Source organism: Melopsittacus undulatus, chromosome 6, assembly GCF_012275295.1.
Source record: "Melopsittacus undulatus isolate bMelUnd1 chromosome 6, bMelUnd1.mat.Z, whole genome shotgun sequence".
Classification (NCBI taxonomy): domain Eukaryota; kingdom Metazoa; phylum Chordata; class Aves; order Psittaciformes; family Psittaculidae; genus Melopsittacus; species Melopsittacus undulatus.
Window position 1 is genome coordinate 46,557,104 of NC_047532.1, and position 16,102 is coordinate 46,573,205.

Sequence of the window (16,102 nt, forward strand, 5' to 3'; positions counted from 1 at the left end):
CTTATTAAAAATTTTATCTCGTCACTTTTTAATAAGACTTCCTATGAAAGTTTGGATTTGCACAGGTGAGCTTGCTGCTTCTGAAGTTAAACTCTTTTTTTGTAAAGAGCCTGTCTGCATTAGCCCTCTCTCTCTTTTTTCTGACAATTAGAGTTTTCTCAAGCTGAAGTCCTTAGAAAACTGAAATATGCGATCCTTCGCAGTTAGCCAAAGTCACGCCTACTCTTTTGTATGGTCAGTCATTATGAGCTGTTTCTTTTTTCACTTAGATCTAGTACCGATACTAAGAAGGAAACAAAATTCTAAGTGCCAATTATTAAACAGTTATCCAAGGATATAAAGGATATAATGGTAATACCTCATGCAGTTTCCTGTAGTTAAACATTAAAATACCAAGGACATGTGACTTAGTACCTTTCTGAAATACTACGATTCTTATGTGGTTTCTTTTATAGAAGAAGAAACATCTACACAATACCTGTTGGTGAGGCTATGGTCTCTGAGGTGAAAAAGAATTTAATAAGTTCAGTTTAAAGCTAAATTAATGTGGGTTTTTTGTTTGTTTCTTTTTTAAAAAAAGTGTAATGTAAATATTAGAATATCTACTTTCCCCTTTTATAGTATTCTAGGTATTATGTGGAACATAAATGAGACATTGTTCAGTGCATTGTCTGGTGTGTTCTGAATTCATTTTATTTCTCATGGTAAGGGTTCAAATTTGCTGTTGTAAGTTTTGGTGGTGAAAAAATTGCACAGGTTCTATATTCTCTGTGGAAAAGAACCAGTAAACTGAAGAAAGAGGTGAAACTTTTTATTGATTTGTGGACCCCGCAAGCTTTCCTGGAGATGCTTGTACCAATATGTAGCAAATTTTAACTTAGGAGACTTACTTCTCTGTTAGTTGCTAACCTTGGTGTAATATATGGACTACAGTATCTTGCTTTGAAAGTCTGGGTAATCTCCACCATTGGAAGGCAAATAGAAATGGCATAATTCTAGTGGTTTGGGGCAAAATGAGATTTAGGTAATCTCTTCAGCTTCCTTTCAGATTAAGCCTTTTTTTTTTAATTTGTTTTAATTGTTATTCATTTGGGACAGGATTTCAGACCTCATCTTTTATTTTACCTACTCCTGTTTGGATGGCAGTCTGTTTTCTTCTTGCTTTCAATGTACAAATTGGACATCTTGATGATTCAGAAGCAAAACAAGTTGCAGCAGTGAAACTGGAGTTGGCTTATAGTGCCTCTGTCTGCTAAGTGAATTGTCATGAACCATCTCATTTGTCATTTTGGAGGCAAAGGAAAGAAGATATATGATTCTCAAATATGTGGAACTTCCCAGGTTGAGTCATATTGCACATATTGAGTGTACGTGCTTCAGAATTTAGCCCTAAAAATAATCTTTAAGGTGCCCTGTTTGATTATTTGCTGCCCTGCGGTTTTCTATTAATTCTGACTTTGTATGAAGTTTTGTGGGTTTTTTTTGCTGTTGTTGTTGTTATTATTACTGGCTGATACATTAAATTGAAGTTTTCAACACTTTGATCAAGAACTCAGCTAATGTTCTATGTTCAAGTATATAAAGGAGATTAAGGGATTCCATACAATTGTATAAGTTGCCTGTTTTAAAATTTTATCACCATTTCTCTGAGCAGGCTTGCTTGAATTTTCCAGTCTGCAATTTCCACCTCAAAACTTTTCAGAAAAATCAAAGATATTAGTTGGAATCAATGTATGCTATGATCATGAAATATAAAGATTAAGTGCTGTGCATGGACTTCCTGAGAATTTCTGTAAATTCCCTGAAACTTGAAGCAACCGTCTGAGTGGTACAGGTGTGGACGCTCCTTTCGGTTAGTTTTCAAATGAGTTTGATTTTGGTTTTTTGGTGAGTTAATAAAGGAAAATTTGTAAAGTACAATCTTGCATTTTTCAGTCTTGAAAAATGTGTAGATGAGCATTTGTCTTTTTTGTGTTAGTGGTTTTTAATAATTTCAGATTCAAACATGAAATATAGGGCAGCTTCAGGGGGCTGTAGAGCTGCAGTGGCATTACAGCATTTGCTTGCTTTACTTTTCTGAGCAGCCACCACTCGACTTCTCTGTACAGTACCATGCAGGTCTTCTGCTTTAGTAGGCTGCATGTGCTGATGCTTTCTAGAAAGTGCAGAACTATCAGAGGGCAAGGAGAGTGCCTGTGTGCCTTTTTTATCTGTTCGTTTAGGTTTTGGGGCAAGAAGTGGAAAGGGAAAAGGTTAAGTAGCATAATTTTTCAGAAGCATGGTTCTATGAATCTTACACTTGACAAGTTAAATAGGGAAAAAAACTGAGATAAATGAATTAATTTAAAATGAAATACCTCCTATGGTTTTATCAGCCAATTCTGACAGTTCCAGGATAACTCATATGCTATTGAGCAGTCATTTATCCGCTCAGTTTTCCAGGTTTTGGTGCTATTTGAAACTTTAAAATGAGTTATCTGTTGAAATTATCTAAATAACTTGACTTGCAACTTCTGTGCACCAGAACTTCATTTTTGTATGTCACTGCTCACAATGTTGCAGCCTAGATCTGTGTGAGTGGTCTTGCTCCTTTCACTGTGACCCTACCCTTCTGCCTGAGGTCTGCTGTCCTAGACCTTTCTGCAGGGTCAGTCTGGTCCTGCTGCGTATGGCTGGGCCTGACAAGAGGCTTAGTCTGAGCGTGGTCTTTTGGACACTGAGCAGTGTGTTTTCTTACTGCTAGATGAGAGCTGCGGTCATGCTGAAGTAGAGTGAGGGAAAGTTATTTCAGAGAAGCTTAGGCTAAATTTTACAAGGAAAGGAAAAGCAAGAAAGCTCGTTTAGGATAATGCAGTATTCTTTATTTAAATATTTTCAGTATATGTGAGCAGTAGCTCTTCACATAAATGTTGCTTGGTCTCCTCTGACACATACTATTGCAGGAGCTCACCAGTCAAGATGACAGATGTTAAGTTAGGTTGTTTTGAACAGATAAAGGAATATACTTTTGTAATGAAGATTTCAGGACATAGGAGTGAAGCAAATGCAACAACTGCATAGAACAGGAAAAGAACATCTTCAGAAAGGTGTGAAGCAAACAGATAATGAGTGTCATGTGCTGGAGGTGGCAAAAGTTGCTGGTACACCTCTGCCCAGGCTGTGTGCCACCTGCTAGGCCATAAATACCAGGGTTCATTTTTTTATCATTGTAGAGACAGACTCAGTGTGTATTGGAAAAATACTGATTGGTTCCATGCTGCACATGTATTAGTTGGCATGGTAGGGTGTGTGTGCTGCCTGGCCTGATGTCAAGCTAAACAGAGCAGACAATTGCAGAGCAGGGTTTTTTTCATGTTTTTCCTTTTTTTTTTTTTGTCTTTTTTTGCCTTTTTTTTTGTTGTTTCCTTCCAGTGGACACATTAATTAGGAATTAGGATTTCTCAAATTAGGTCTTCCTTCCTTACCTGCACACCCACAGTCTTTCAAGAGGTTCGTAATAGGAACTGTCAATTGGTTGGTGGTGTCTCTCTTCCCACTTGATTTCTCAGTGGGAAGGAAGCTACATGGACTCAGTATGTCTAGGCAAGCACTGAAAAAGGGAGAGTGCTGCTTAGAGCTCAGAACTAGAGTGAACAGGAGGCTGGGAAATGTGAGCAAAGGAAGGTCCCATTCTATATGTTGAGTTCAGGGAAAGAGAACTTCTTTTACATGCATTATGAAAATGCAAGATATGTTATTGCCTGCTTCTGTCATCTGTATTGTTGGGACCTGAAGGTTCATGAGCTGTTTAGGTTGCAAGACAGAGTATTGGAAAGGGACTTGCATACTTCAGATTCTGTTCCTAGATCATAGGAACATTCTGTTCATAGCTTGCCTGTGACTCTCAGCAGCTTGCTTTATCTCTCTGGGTATAATCAACCCTGACATTCTCTTTTCAAAGGAGCTTTGGGATTGACTAGTGAAAACCAAGATGGCAGCTATGACTGTTTCTGTTCTGCTCTTTCCCTGTGCCCTGTATTTTCTTCCTACCCTTATGGCCTGATAGGGCTGCAAGTGGGTGAGGTGGGTGAACTTCAGGAGTTGTGAAGACATTCATCCCTTCTGCGCGAAGAAAAATAGAACCAAATAGAAGTTTCATTGAAGTATTGATTGTACTGATTCATTAATTTATAAAGCATTAACAGCATTAATTCATTATGTTCCTAGGTGTTTTGTTCTCTCATGATTGTCTCTGGAAGCAAAAGAGGCATTTTTGTCTTGCAACAATGAGGACAATGGGAGTTGGCAAAAAATACAGGAGTATCAACTACAAGAGGAGGCCTGTCACTTTGTGGAATACTTGAAGAAAACAAACTGTGTGACTCAGTATACAGGTCAGTCTGTGCAAGGGGTGATTCTGCTGAAGAATGGGTCACCTGTAGCTTTTGAAAGTACTTGATAACAAAAATGGATTTTTCTTTTGAGTATCAAAGGTCTTTATTGTATGGTCTGCATGAGACATTTCCTTGCAGAAGTGCTATATGTGAAACCCTAGAGTATGAACTTAGAACTGAGACTCCATGGTCCCTCTCTGTTAGTATTCTTACTTCTTTAGTCAGTTTTACATTTTTCATGATCACAGAATCGGGGTAAGAGCAAACTAGCAAAATAAGTGTCACAACACCCCATGTCCCTCTGCAGAAAAGAAAAACAAGACCCAAAATATTAAAAGCTTTGACCAAGACTGGACAACCTCTGGCTCTGCACTGGGAAGTACAGTGGAAAAAGCTCCCCTTACATGATTTGTGGTAGCCTTCTCAGTAAGAAGGGAAGTTTGTTCAGGTGATGCTGTTGAATACAGGTATGCTCAACTATTATTCAGGTGTAAAGAATATGAGCAAAGAATAGAAGGTGGTTCTCTTTTCCATTCAGCTGCTTATTCAATTGATGTCTCTGCTGACCTTTTTTTCTACCCAGGTTATTGCTAAACATGAGATCCACTGATCTGAAGTGAAACCTGGGTATTTTTATAACTACTATTACTACTACAAATTCTGTTCCTACCAGTAGTCTTGCCTTTTTTTAACAGTGTTTTTTACATGTCTGAAATTACTTTTTACTCATGCCTTTTAGCAGTAAATAGCAGTTTGCCACCCAGCAATATAATTAATGTCAGAAGTGTTTACAAAATGTTATCAGCTCTCCCTTCAGTGGGAAAAGAAGGAATAGTAAGTGTTAATGGTGAATGATGTTCGCTGTGTTTACAGGAAAACCTCTGGACCCTACTATGCCTGTTCTTGCTGTCTCAAATGTGATTTGTTCTGTGATTTCTGGGATACTTTGACCACTTGATTGAATCAATTGAAACTATAACAGTATTTGGGAACAGCATCTCTTTTTTTTGAGGAAAATTAATTTTGTTTGGTTTTACTTTATCTATATAAAGTAGACAATAAAACAGACAATGAAAAAGACAACTTGCTTTTTACTTTTGTAACAAAAATAAATACTAGTGCACCTGGAATTGTTGGAGTGTGCATCAGAACAGTTGTTCTAAATGCCTAGTTCAAAACTTGTTTCAATTGCTTATGTTTCATCATAGCACAGAAATTTCCATGTCTGATGAACAGGGATAGAAACTTATATTGCTACATGTCTGGGAGATGCACAAAAGACTTTCTTTGATGATACTATTTGGATGAGATAGGTAGCATCTTCGAACTCTTCTTACATTCCACTAAGAGCAAGGAATTTTTAAAGCTCCTTTGATTATAATGATGTCTACACAAATTTGGAGTTATGAGAGAATACTAGAAAATATTTTTGTTTTATTCAGGAATTTTTATTTTCTAGCTCTTTAATATTACTTTAATTTTGGACAGGACCAGTAACTATTCCTGTGATGCAAGGGTTCTTTTCTTGTGTGCCATAATTTGAACTGTTCAGTTCGTATCTGCTGACTAATAGAGATGCTGATGCTACTTGTGATGAAGGAAACTTGATCCGGACTATATTTGACCTCTTTCTGGTAGGCACAGAAACTACAGCCACCAATTTATGTTGGACAGTGCTTTATATGGTGATTTATCCCGATATTCAAGGTGAGCACACCCAAATGTTTCTGCAACTTTTTGGAAATTATACATCTTTGAATGGTAGTAGAGCTTGTTCAAAGGATAGTAGAAGAACTTATTATTAGGGTATGAATCAGGTGAACTGTATCTGTTTCTTGCTGTATCTTTTCTAGCATACAGGCCAGTCATTTTAGGTTTTGTTTTTAAGAGATCTATATAGAATGCAGGGCATGATTCATCTGATGAGCCTAGTCTTGAACAAGATAGATTGTTATTGGAGGGGTAATGGTGCAATGATTAGACTTCCACTGCGGATAAGGCGGAGTCTTAAGGTCAGCCTTTTCAGCCCATGACTGCTACTCTTCGGTGTGCTTCTGGCTTCTTTGCAACACAAATAATTTCCATACAGTAAGAAATTACTAATATGTGGTTATTCCATGAAGCTTAAAACTTCAATCATAGATATCTATATATAACTAGATATTAAAAAAGATTGGGGTGGGTAGCTTGAAACTACACAATGCATATTCACGTAGAAGACAGATACAGATTGGCAGACTAAAATAAGTGAGGAAAAAAGTGTACAGGATAGAAAGGATTAAAAGATATACAGATCACTTCAAAGGCTTCATATATGACAATTTAAGCAGGCTACGAGACACAGCAGGAGGCTAGCAAGAAGAAAATCACAGAAGTAGTAAGAAGAAGGAATTTCCCATTGTTGTTACCTAACACCTCCTCAAAAGACCTAAAATTTGAGACTGGATTGAACATACTGAATTTTCACAGCCTTATCTTTCACTGTCTCAGGATATATATTAAAAGAGTCTTAGCTTTCCTGATGCACAAGGTTAATCTAATTGCAAGGATAAAGGCTGTAGATTAATCAGATCATTTCAGCTCAGATATTAATTGCAATTTACCATTTCAGCTGAGACTGGAAGTTAAAAAAAAAAAAAGTCATTTAGACAAATTAATTTCTGTAGGTGCTTCCCAAGGCAGGTAATTACAGAACAGCCATTAGGCCATCTACAGATGACAAGCAAAATTTGTGTGGTTCTGAGTGAAGAACAGTCCTTGATCAGTTACTAAATTGGTCTAACAATGATTAACGTTTCATTTTTGAGTTGATTTCCTGCCTGTAAAAATAAATGTTAACAAAAATCTTTTCATAAATCATCTCTGAGTAGCAAAAATAACAGAAGCTTAAATATTCTTACAGAATGACTTTGTCTGCTACCATTATTTTTAAAGTATTACTTGGGTATGCTACGTATAAACAACTTTAATGTCACTTTTTACGCAAGTAATCTGCATGGGAATTTGAAGGCATTCTTATTTTATAAAACATCTTTTTCATCTTGTTGAATTTATTCTTGCTGTAAAAACATAATAGGAAAAATTATGAGTATGGTGTTTATAGATTGCTGTGTATTCAATGTTGAATATTCCTCCTTAGAGGAAGTCCAGAAGGAGCTGGAAGCTGTTCTCTGTTGTTCCTGTTTAATTTGGTACAAGAATGGAAAAAAGCTGCCCTAAACAAATGATGTAATTCACAAGATCCAGCAATAATGTAATCTTAATTGCACTTCCCAGAGAGAACATGAAGAACCCATTGCTGCTAGGATTTCCTGTTTCAAAGGTACAAATATGCTGCATATCTGAGGTCTTGTACACTTGTAACAGGTTTTAAAACTGATTTAACATAACTTTTTAACAACTGAAGCCACTTTAGCCAGTGATTCTCAGAACAGTGTCCTTATTTAGTTTCTTTTGGTGTTTGCTCCAAATCCTGCAAAAATGTATTCAGCTTAATTTATTCTTTCAATTCTTTAATGGGTTCTTTATCAGTTATCTGACTTCACATCTGTCAGCATGAATTAGCGTATCATGACCGACAGAAGGTTTGGCACTACTGAAGAATTCTTGAATCCCTTTATAAGCATGGTGCTTAAGGATGTGTCAAAAGTGGATACTTAACATTTTGCTAGTTTGGTTATTGACAGTTGACAAGGCTTGGGGGCTGTGTTTTGGGGTTTTCTATTTTTTTAATTTTTGACAGCCCTGGGAGTACGCTCTTCCTGTAGGATGTACCAAGTGAATGCAGTATGCCAATATAGAAGGATTATTTTTATACACTGATTAGCTGACAGTGCCATCTGTGGGACTGAAGTAATTATAATCTGTATTCATTTCAGGTACTTCTGCCTACCTTGTATTTTAAAGCACCCCAGTCTAATAGGCAGAGGTGTGTGAAATCAGTAATGACTTAATTCAACATATGTTGCCAGTTTCTTTCCCTCCAAGATTACCTTTGTGGGACGGTTCAACCCTTTTCACTGCTGTGAGCTGGATGGCAGCATGTCCTGATAGGTAGGTGATTGGTGTGATGTCCCCTCCATACTGGAACTGTAAACATCCCATGGCAGTAGCTGGTAAGGGGGTGCTTCATTTGTATGCATGTGGATAGCAGGAGGAGAGGTAATGACAGCAGCAGTTCCTTGCTAAAGCACTGAAGTTAAAAATCACTAATCCTAAACCACAGCTGGTAGTTAGTATCAAAGAAATACTGCTGCTGGCCACATCTAGTAATTACAAAGAAAATTGAGCCTCGACAATCTCATAAATACATTTTTCATCAAATAAATGAAGATGAATCCCATGCCTGAGATCTAAAAGAACCCACCAGTTATCTTCCTTTTCCGCTAGAGAGATGCATATTCCAGGCTAGCTCCAGCTGCACCCCTGGCTAAAGCATCTACTGAGCTCAAAACCAAGAAAGTTTAATGCTATTGGGTATCAACAAATAAAACCTTCCTACCTGTGCAATACTCTGATTCCCTCCAGAACCTCTACTCCTGTTCTTCCCTGCATTTGTCTCACATCTCCAAAATGTTCTGTTACCTTTGCAGTCTATACCATCTTCCTAACTTACCTAACTTTCTTATCCTAATTTTTTTTGCTCTTAATTTTTTGCCTTGAATCAAGTCTGTCCCTTTACTATTTTTCCACCAGAAGCTGTCATTCATTTTCACAAAGGAGTAGAGAGCATAAAGTCCTAGAAGGACTGTTCCAAGTGGCTAAATTTACAGTTTTGAGAAAAGCCTCTAGGTAAGTTATTAGGGGTCATTTAAAAATTGAGATTTTCTTTTCAGATTCTTTTAATAGGCTTGGACATTTGAGCCTTAAGGATCTGAGCAGATTACGAAATATTCCTAGATAAACTGGAATGTAATCCTTCAGTGTCACCTAATATGAAATTAAAACTTGCCTGCATACTCTTATGCTATAATAATCAGTGGTGTCCATAGTTTCTAGGGAAAACTGCGTGTTACAGATTAAATGCAAACATTTCAGAGCCTGAAATTCAGCTTTGAATGTGCTTTCTATACAAGACGTGTATTGGCTACAAAGGAAGACCTGCTCCCCTTTCAGAAAGGAGAGGATGAAGTGCCTCCTTAGGGACAAGAGCGTGAAATATCACTATTCCAGCTCTCTTCACCTCTTTTCTAAGGCTAAGAGACCAATCCAGGAAAGAAATAATCTAATCTTGGTTTTCCTGGGGGATCCATTTCAGTGTGCTTCTCTCACTGTGTTTTCTGGTGCCTGCTGGAGGAGAGAGCAGCCAAATGAACTTGCCACAAAACCCACAGTGGCTTCACTTTCTGCCTTCAGAAACTGATGTTATTTGTAGAACAGCACAGAGCACAGAGGGACTAACAGCTCAAGGTGAATATACACTCAGCTTTTCCTGTAAATAATGTGAGTTTCCTAGCTACCCTGACTGGGAGGGGATGGGGGAACCACAAAGGTGTACGACTGGTGTGGAGCAGATATATAAAAAGGTCCTGGCCATTCTATTCCCTTTCTTTGCTTCCATCTCATCTTCAAAATCCACTACAGATATTCTCTTGCTTGGTCTACCTTCCTGCTTTCGATTTTTCTCCCAGTTTGGCTGCACTTGGCTTCACTCTTTGCTAGAAAGACTAGCATGAAATAAACCTTCAGAGGACCACTCACATATAAATATATATATATATATATATATATATATATATACACTGTAGGGAACACAAGTAGGGAGAAAGTATCTTATGATAATTCTCAAAAGATGTAATAAATTGCACTCATAATAATAATATATAAAATCGTGTTACTGTTTGCCTTCAGAGGGAGCTCTAGCCAATTTGTTTGAACTTGGTAGGAAGCTCAACTCTGAATTTATGTACAAGATGACTGTTAAGAGAGGGGGAATGCATCTTTACCTTGTCACAGAATCATAGAATAATTTGTATTGGAAGAGTGTCATGGTTTAAAACCCCACCTCAGTCTGCCTCTCACCAAACCCCCCCCCCCCCCCACTTCCGGAGGGATGGGGAAGAGAACATAAGGAATGCAACTCCCACGGGTTGAGATAAGAGCAGTCCAGTAACTAAGGTATAATACAAATCACTACTGCTACCACCAATAAAAACAATGATAGAGGAAATAAACAAGGAGAGAGAATACAATACCACCCGCCAAAAACGAGCCTGACCCGGAAGAGAGCAACCCCAAGCCCTTCCAGCCAACTCCCAGTTACCTCCCGGGTATGACATGCTGTGGTATGGAATACCTCTTTGGCCAGCTTGGATCGAGTATCCTGTCTCTCCTTCCTTCCGCCCTCCCCTCCTTCCCTGGCAGAGCATGAGACTCACAAAGTCCTTGGACAAACCAAACATTTGAGCAGTAACTTAAAACATACGTGTTTTCCCAGCCTGAAAGTCAAAGCACAGAACTGCACCAGCTACCAAGAAGGAGAAAAAATGACTGCTATTGCTGAACCCAGGGCCTTCAAAGCTCATCTAGTCTAACCCCTCCTGCAGGGAGATCTTCAACTAGATCAGGTTGCCCAGAACCACATCTAGCCTGGCCTTGAATGTTTCCAGGCACATCTACCACTTCTCTGGGGAATCTGCATCAGTATTTTACTACCCTCATTGTAAAAAATTTCTTCCTTATGTTCAGCTGGAATCTCCCATTTTGGTTTAAAACCATCACCCCTTGTCCTGTTGTAATAGGCCCTGCTAGAAAGCCTCTCCCATCTTCTTTATAGACCCTTTTTAAGTACTGAAAGGTGCAATAAGGTTTCCCCAGTATCTTCTCCAGGTTAAACAACCCCAGCTCTCTCAGTGTTTCCTCATAGGAGAGGTGCTCCATCTCTCTGATCATTTTTGTGGCACTCCTCTTTTCCCTCTCCAACAGGTCCACCCATGTGTTTCCTGTGCTGAGGGCTCCAGAGCTGGATGCAGTACTTCAGGTAGGGTCTCACCAGAGCAGAGTAGAGAAGGAGTCATCTTCCTTGACTGCTAGTCATGCTCTTTTGGATGCAACTCAAGGCCAGGTTGGATGAAGCCTTGGGTGATATGGTTTAGTGTGAGGTGTCCCTGCCCATGGCAGGGGGGTTGGAGCTAGATGATCTTAAGGTCCTTTCCAACCCTAACTATTCTATGATTCTATGATTGGCTGTTTGGGCTGCAAGCACATAGTGCTGGCTCATGTCCAGTCTTTCATGCACCAGCACCCCCAGGTCCTTCTTCTTAGGGGTACCCTCAATCACTTCATCCCCCAGCCTGTACTGATACCAGGGGTTGCCACAACCCCAGGTGCAGGACCCTGCACTTGGGCCTGTTGAACCTCATGAAATTTGCATGGGCCCACCTCTTCAGCCTGTCCATGCCCCTCAGGATGGCATCCTGTTCCTCAAGCATGTCAACTGCACAACTCAGCTTGGTGTCACCTGCAAACTTGCTGACGGCACACTCAGTCCTCACTGAACTCCCATCACTTGTTCTTCTCATCTCACTTCCATCTGTTGTAGCATACATTTGGCAGATGTTTCTTGTTCTTGTGTCTTCAGTCTTTATTCTGATTCTCTCTGGTATCCTCTTTCTGTTTTACTCCCATTCTTATGCTATGCAGTTGTTTGTCTTCCCTATTCTATATAGTTTTTTAAATTACATGCAGAGTAGCCATAGTTATGTTCCCTAACAGCATTGCTCTCTATGCTTTAAGATAAAAAGCTGATAGTTACGGTATGGATTGCAGCCTTTTCACCTCCACAAGCAGAAGATACAGGGGAACAACATCATTGTTGAAGAAAATGGCCTGAGGTTTTATTGTCCCTAACAGCAATAAGAAAATACTATTTTGGAGAAAGAGCAGTTGTCAGAAAGCTTAAGAAAAAAAACCAAAAACAAATGGGTAAGTGCCAGTTTCTCCCTTCCTCCCTCTGGTAGGTCATTGCTAACAGTATTGCCAACTGTGTTTTGTTGTGAAAATGTGTTAAGTTCTGGAGAACATAATCAGCATCAGAGTGTTGTTGTTTCTGCACATGGAACAAAAATCAGTCCTTGCTTCCTGGTTTTCTGAATCTTAACCTGTTTTCCCAGGATCTTCCACATCCCTGGTGGGGATTGAGTCCCTGCAGCTGTTGCTTCATCATTTAGGAAACCCATCAGGTAGGTAGATAGGAGATGTTGTGTCCCTCAGGGATCAGTGTTGGGACTCGTCTTGTTTAATATCTTTGTCGCTGACATGGACAATGGAATTGAGTGTGCCCTCAGCAAGTTTGACAATGACACCAAGCTGTGTAGTTCTGTTGATACGCTAGAGGGAAGGAATGCCATCCAGAGGGACCTCGACACACTTGTGAGGTGGGCTGATGCCAACCTCATGAAGTTTAACCATGCCAAGTGCAAGGTCCTACACCTGAGTCAGAGCAATCCCAGGCACAGCTACAGGTTGGGCAAAAAGGAAATTCATGGTAGTCCTGCGGAGAAGGACTTGGGGGTGTTAGTCAATGAGAAAATGAACATGAGCCAGCAGTGTGCACTCACAGCCCAGAAAGCCAACTGTATCCTGGGCTGTGTCAAAAGGAGCGTGACCAGCAGGTTGAAGGAGGTGATCCTGCCCCTCTACTCTGCTCTCGTGAGACCTCACCTGGAGTATTGTGTGCAGTTCTGGTGTCCTCAACATAAAAAGGACATGGAACTGTTGGAACAAGTCCAGAGGAGGCCACGAGGATGATCAGGGGACTGGAGCACCTCCCATATGAAGACAGGCTGAGAAAGTTGGGGCTGTTCAGCCTGGAGAAGAGAAGGCTGCATGGAGACCTCATAGCAGCCTTCCAGTATCTGAAGGGGGCCTACAGGGATGCTGGAGAGGGACTCTTCATTAGGGACTGTAGTGACAGGACAAGGGGTAACGGGTTGAAACTTAAACAGCAGAGGTTTAGGCTGGATATAAGGAAGAAATTCTTTCCTGTTAGGGTGGTGAGGTACTGGAATGGGTTGCCCAGGGAGGTTGTGAATGCTCCATCCCTGGCAGTGTTCAAGGCCAGGTTGGATGAAGCCTTGGGTGATATGGTTTAGTGTGAGGTGTCCCTGCCCATGGCAGGGGGGTTGAAACTGGATGACCTTGAGGTCCTTTCCAATCCTAACTATTTTATGATTCTATGTTGTGTTGGCTACATGCTACAGTGTCTGAATCCTGCTAAAAGGCTTGAAAAAGGTTACTACTCAAAAATAATTTCTAGCGATGAGTTATCATGTTTAATACACATGGGCCAAGGAGCTGTGCCATCTTGGTGAAATAGCTGTGAAAAATGAAGTTGACACCGATGTTTCAGAGTTTTACACTTAGATATCTGGCAGGAGCAAAGATAGCCCTGGAAGAACTGGAGATCTAAGAAGGTTTGGAATTCTGTTGCTTGCTATAGAAATACAATGTTAAAGCATATATATCCTGTTTAGTTCTAGGTTGTTACCTGGTGGAGAGAAAGATGGGAATTTAATATAGTTCCTCAGGAATAGGTAGATGATGCTGGGTAAAGAGGAGATACAGATAAAGACCAGCTGAGTAGAGGGAAATGTGGTCTTTGGTCAGTGCAAAGGGGCAGCATGATGTAATGCCATTGGCCACCTCATGCTGTGGTAGGGAAGCCATTTTAGGAGCTGGACCGCACATAGGGAATGCTGTGGCTGCCATTTTGAGTGGGCAGTGGGGCGACACCCAAGCTGTCATAAGCAAATGTTGCAGAAAGATCTGGGAAAAAGCACCTGGACTGGTGCCTGGAGACAACCTGAGGGGAAGGCAGGCTGCTGGCTGGCAGGGAATGGTTTACATGACTGTTGTCATGCAGCTCTCCAGAGAGAGGAGGTGGGGGAGGGCTGGGGCTTCCTCATGCCCACTCCCTTCTCCAAATCAGTGGTGACTGCACGTCCTGATCTTCTTTCTGTTCAGCTCCATTTTATCTTTTCAGCTGCCCTACTTTTTCCTGGCTATTCCTGTCCTGTGATGTTGCCCCTATTTCAGGCAGGGAAAGAGGACATGACTGCTGCCAGGACAAGGAGTTGACTTCACGGAAGGAAGCAGAGGGGCAAAGTCTGGGAAAGGCAGGAAATCAACTTCCTCCTCAGGAAAAACACCACCGGAAAAAGATTTTAAAACCTCCTGAAGTGGTCAGAACATGAGAGGAGACATGGATCCCCGTACCAGAGGAACTTGTTGAAGAAATGATGGCAAAGGAGTAAGGAAGGAAGAGCTTTAGGCTGATGTTAAGACTGTGATGAAAAGTGTGGGTGAATCTGACAAGGGATTTGTGAGAAATAACTGGTATGTGAAAACTCAAGGCTGCAAGGCTGAAGAAAGAGGTCCTGTTGTGAGGCTGCCGCTGTGGAGGTGGTGAAGGCCACAGGCCTTAAATACTTCACTTCCCTATGGAAAAGGTCACTCAACAAAAGTGGCACTTCCTGGTGAGAAGATGGAAAATCTTTGAATATCTAAAAGACCAGGGAGTGTACTACATTGATTCTGTATGAAAGAATCTGATAAATTGATAAACCTTAACTAGACTTTGTAAAATTACATTGGATACTGAGCAGATAAAACTTACCAGAATGTCTTTCTTATAAGATTTTTTTTTTCCTCTATGGAAGAAGAGAGTTAGATTAGAAATTAGTGCCTTTTATTGTAAAGCAGCAAAGCTTTTGTAAAAACATAGAAATATCCCTTTCTTCATTAAAACATATTAATCAGTTATGCTTTAGTGGTAACAAGGTGCAGTGGTTGGAGGATAATTGACTTGGAGGTCTGGAAGCTGTGAGCTAGCAAACTCCAGGCAGCCCTTCCTGGATAAGGGTGTTTCATGTCCCAGAGCCACAAATCCTGTGAAACAGTTTCTGTCTCAAAGATGGGGCACTTGAAAAAAGCAAGCTGATGTACAAGTTGTCTTGGCCAGTTTTTAGGAAATTAGTGAAAATGTTTGGGTTTGTTTGTTTTGTTTTTTTGTTTGTTTTTTTGAGTGTTTTGCTTTCAGGAGATGGGTGTTCTTCACAGGGAAGCATTTATGCACTAGCATTTCAATCTACAGCTGCAAAACAGGGCTGTAACTGTCACTGTTATGTGGTGCCTAAAATCCCTCTCATGTGCTTTTCATGGTCTGATTGCAGGTGTGTAAACTTCCCTGATGCTAGGTTTATAGTTCCTGCATATGTTGAGGCTTGGTAAGGAGGTTTGGCTACAGACTGTGTTTATTCTCAAGTTGCCAAGTGCAGGACATGCGTGTCATGACTAGTTCTTGCTGGGCCCTTAATTCTTGTTGTAGCTCAAGATTCCTAGTAGGACTTTCAGGTTTTTCTTTTGTTTTGTTTTCTGCCCTGTGTTTCAGATGTACTTGGTACTTTCTGTATGCAGCAGTGCTTTATTTATCTGGCAAGCTTTTTGATGATTGGTCAAAGTATTCCCTAGGCTATCCACCTTTATGTGAAGATTGCAAAAGGAAATTGAGAAGCAGGCAAAACCCTCAGTGAACTATTGCACATAGGTTAGAAAAGAAGAAAAAAGGTTATATATTAAATCAGTTCTGTTTTCAATTACATTTGGAAACCTAACAGATTTTGCTTTTAGTATTAAGCACTAGGTACTTGGATATGCATCTTAAGATAAATGTGGGCTTTTAAATTTTATCAGCCTTGCCATTACTGGGTATATGTGTACATGGAATATAT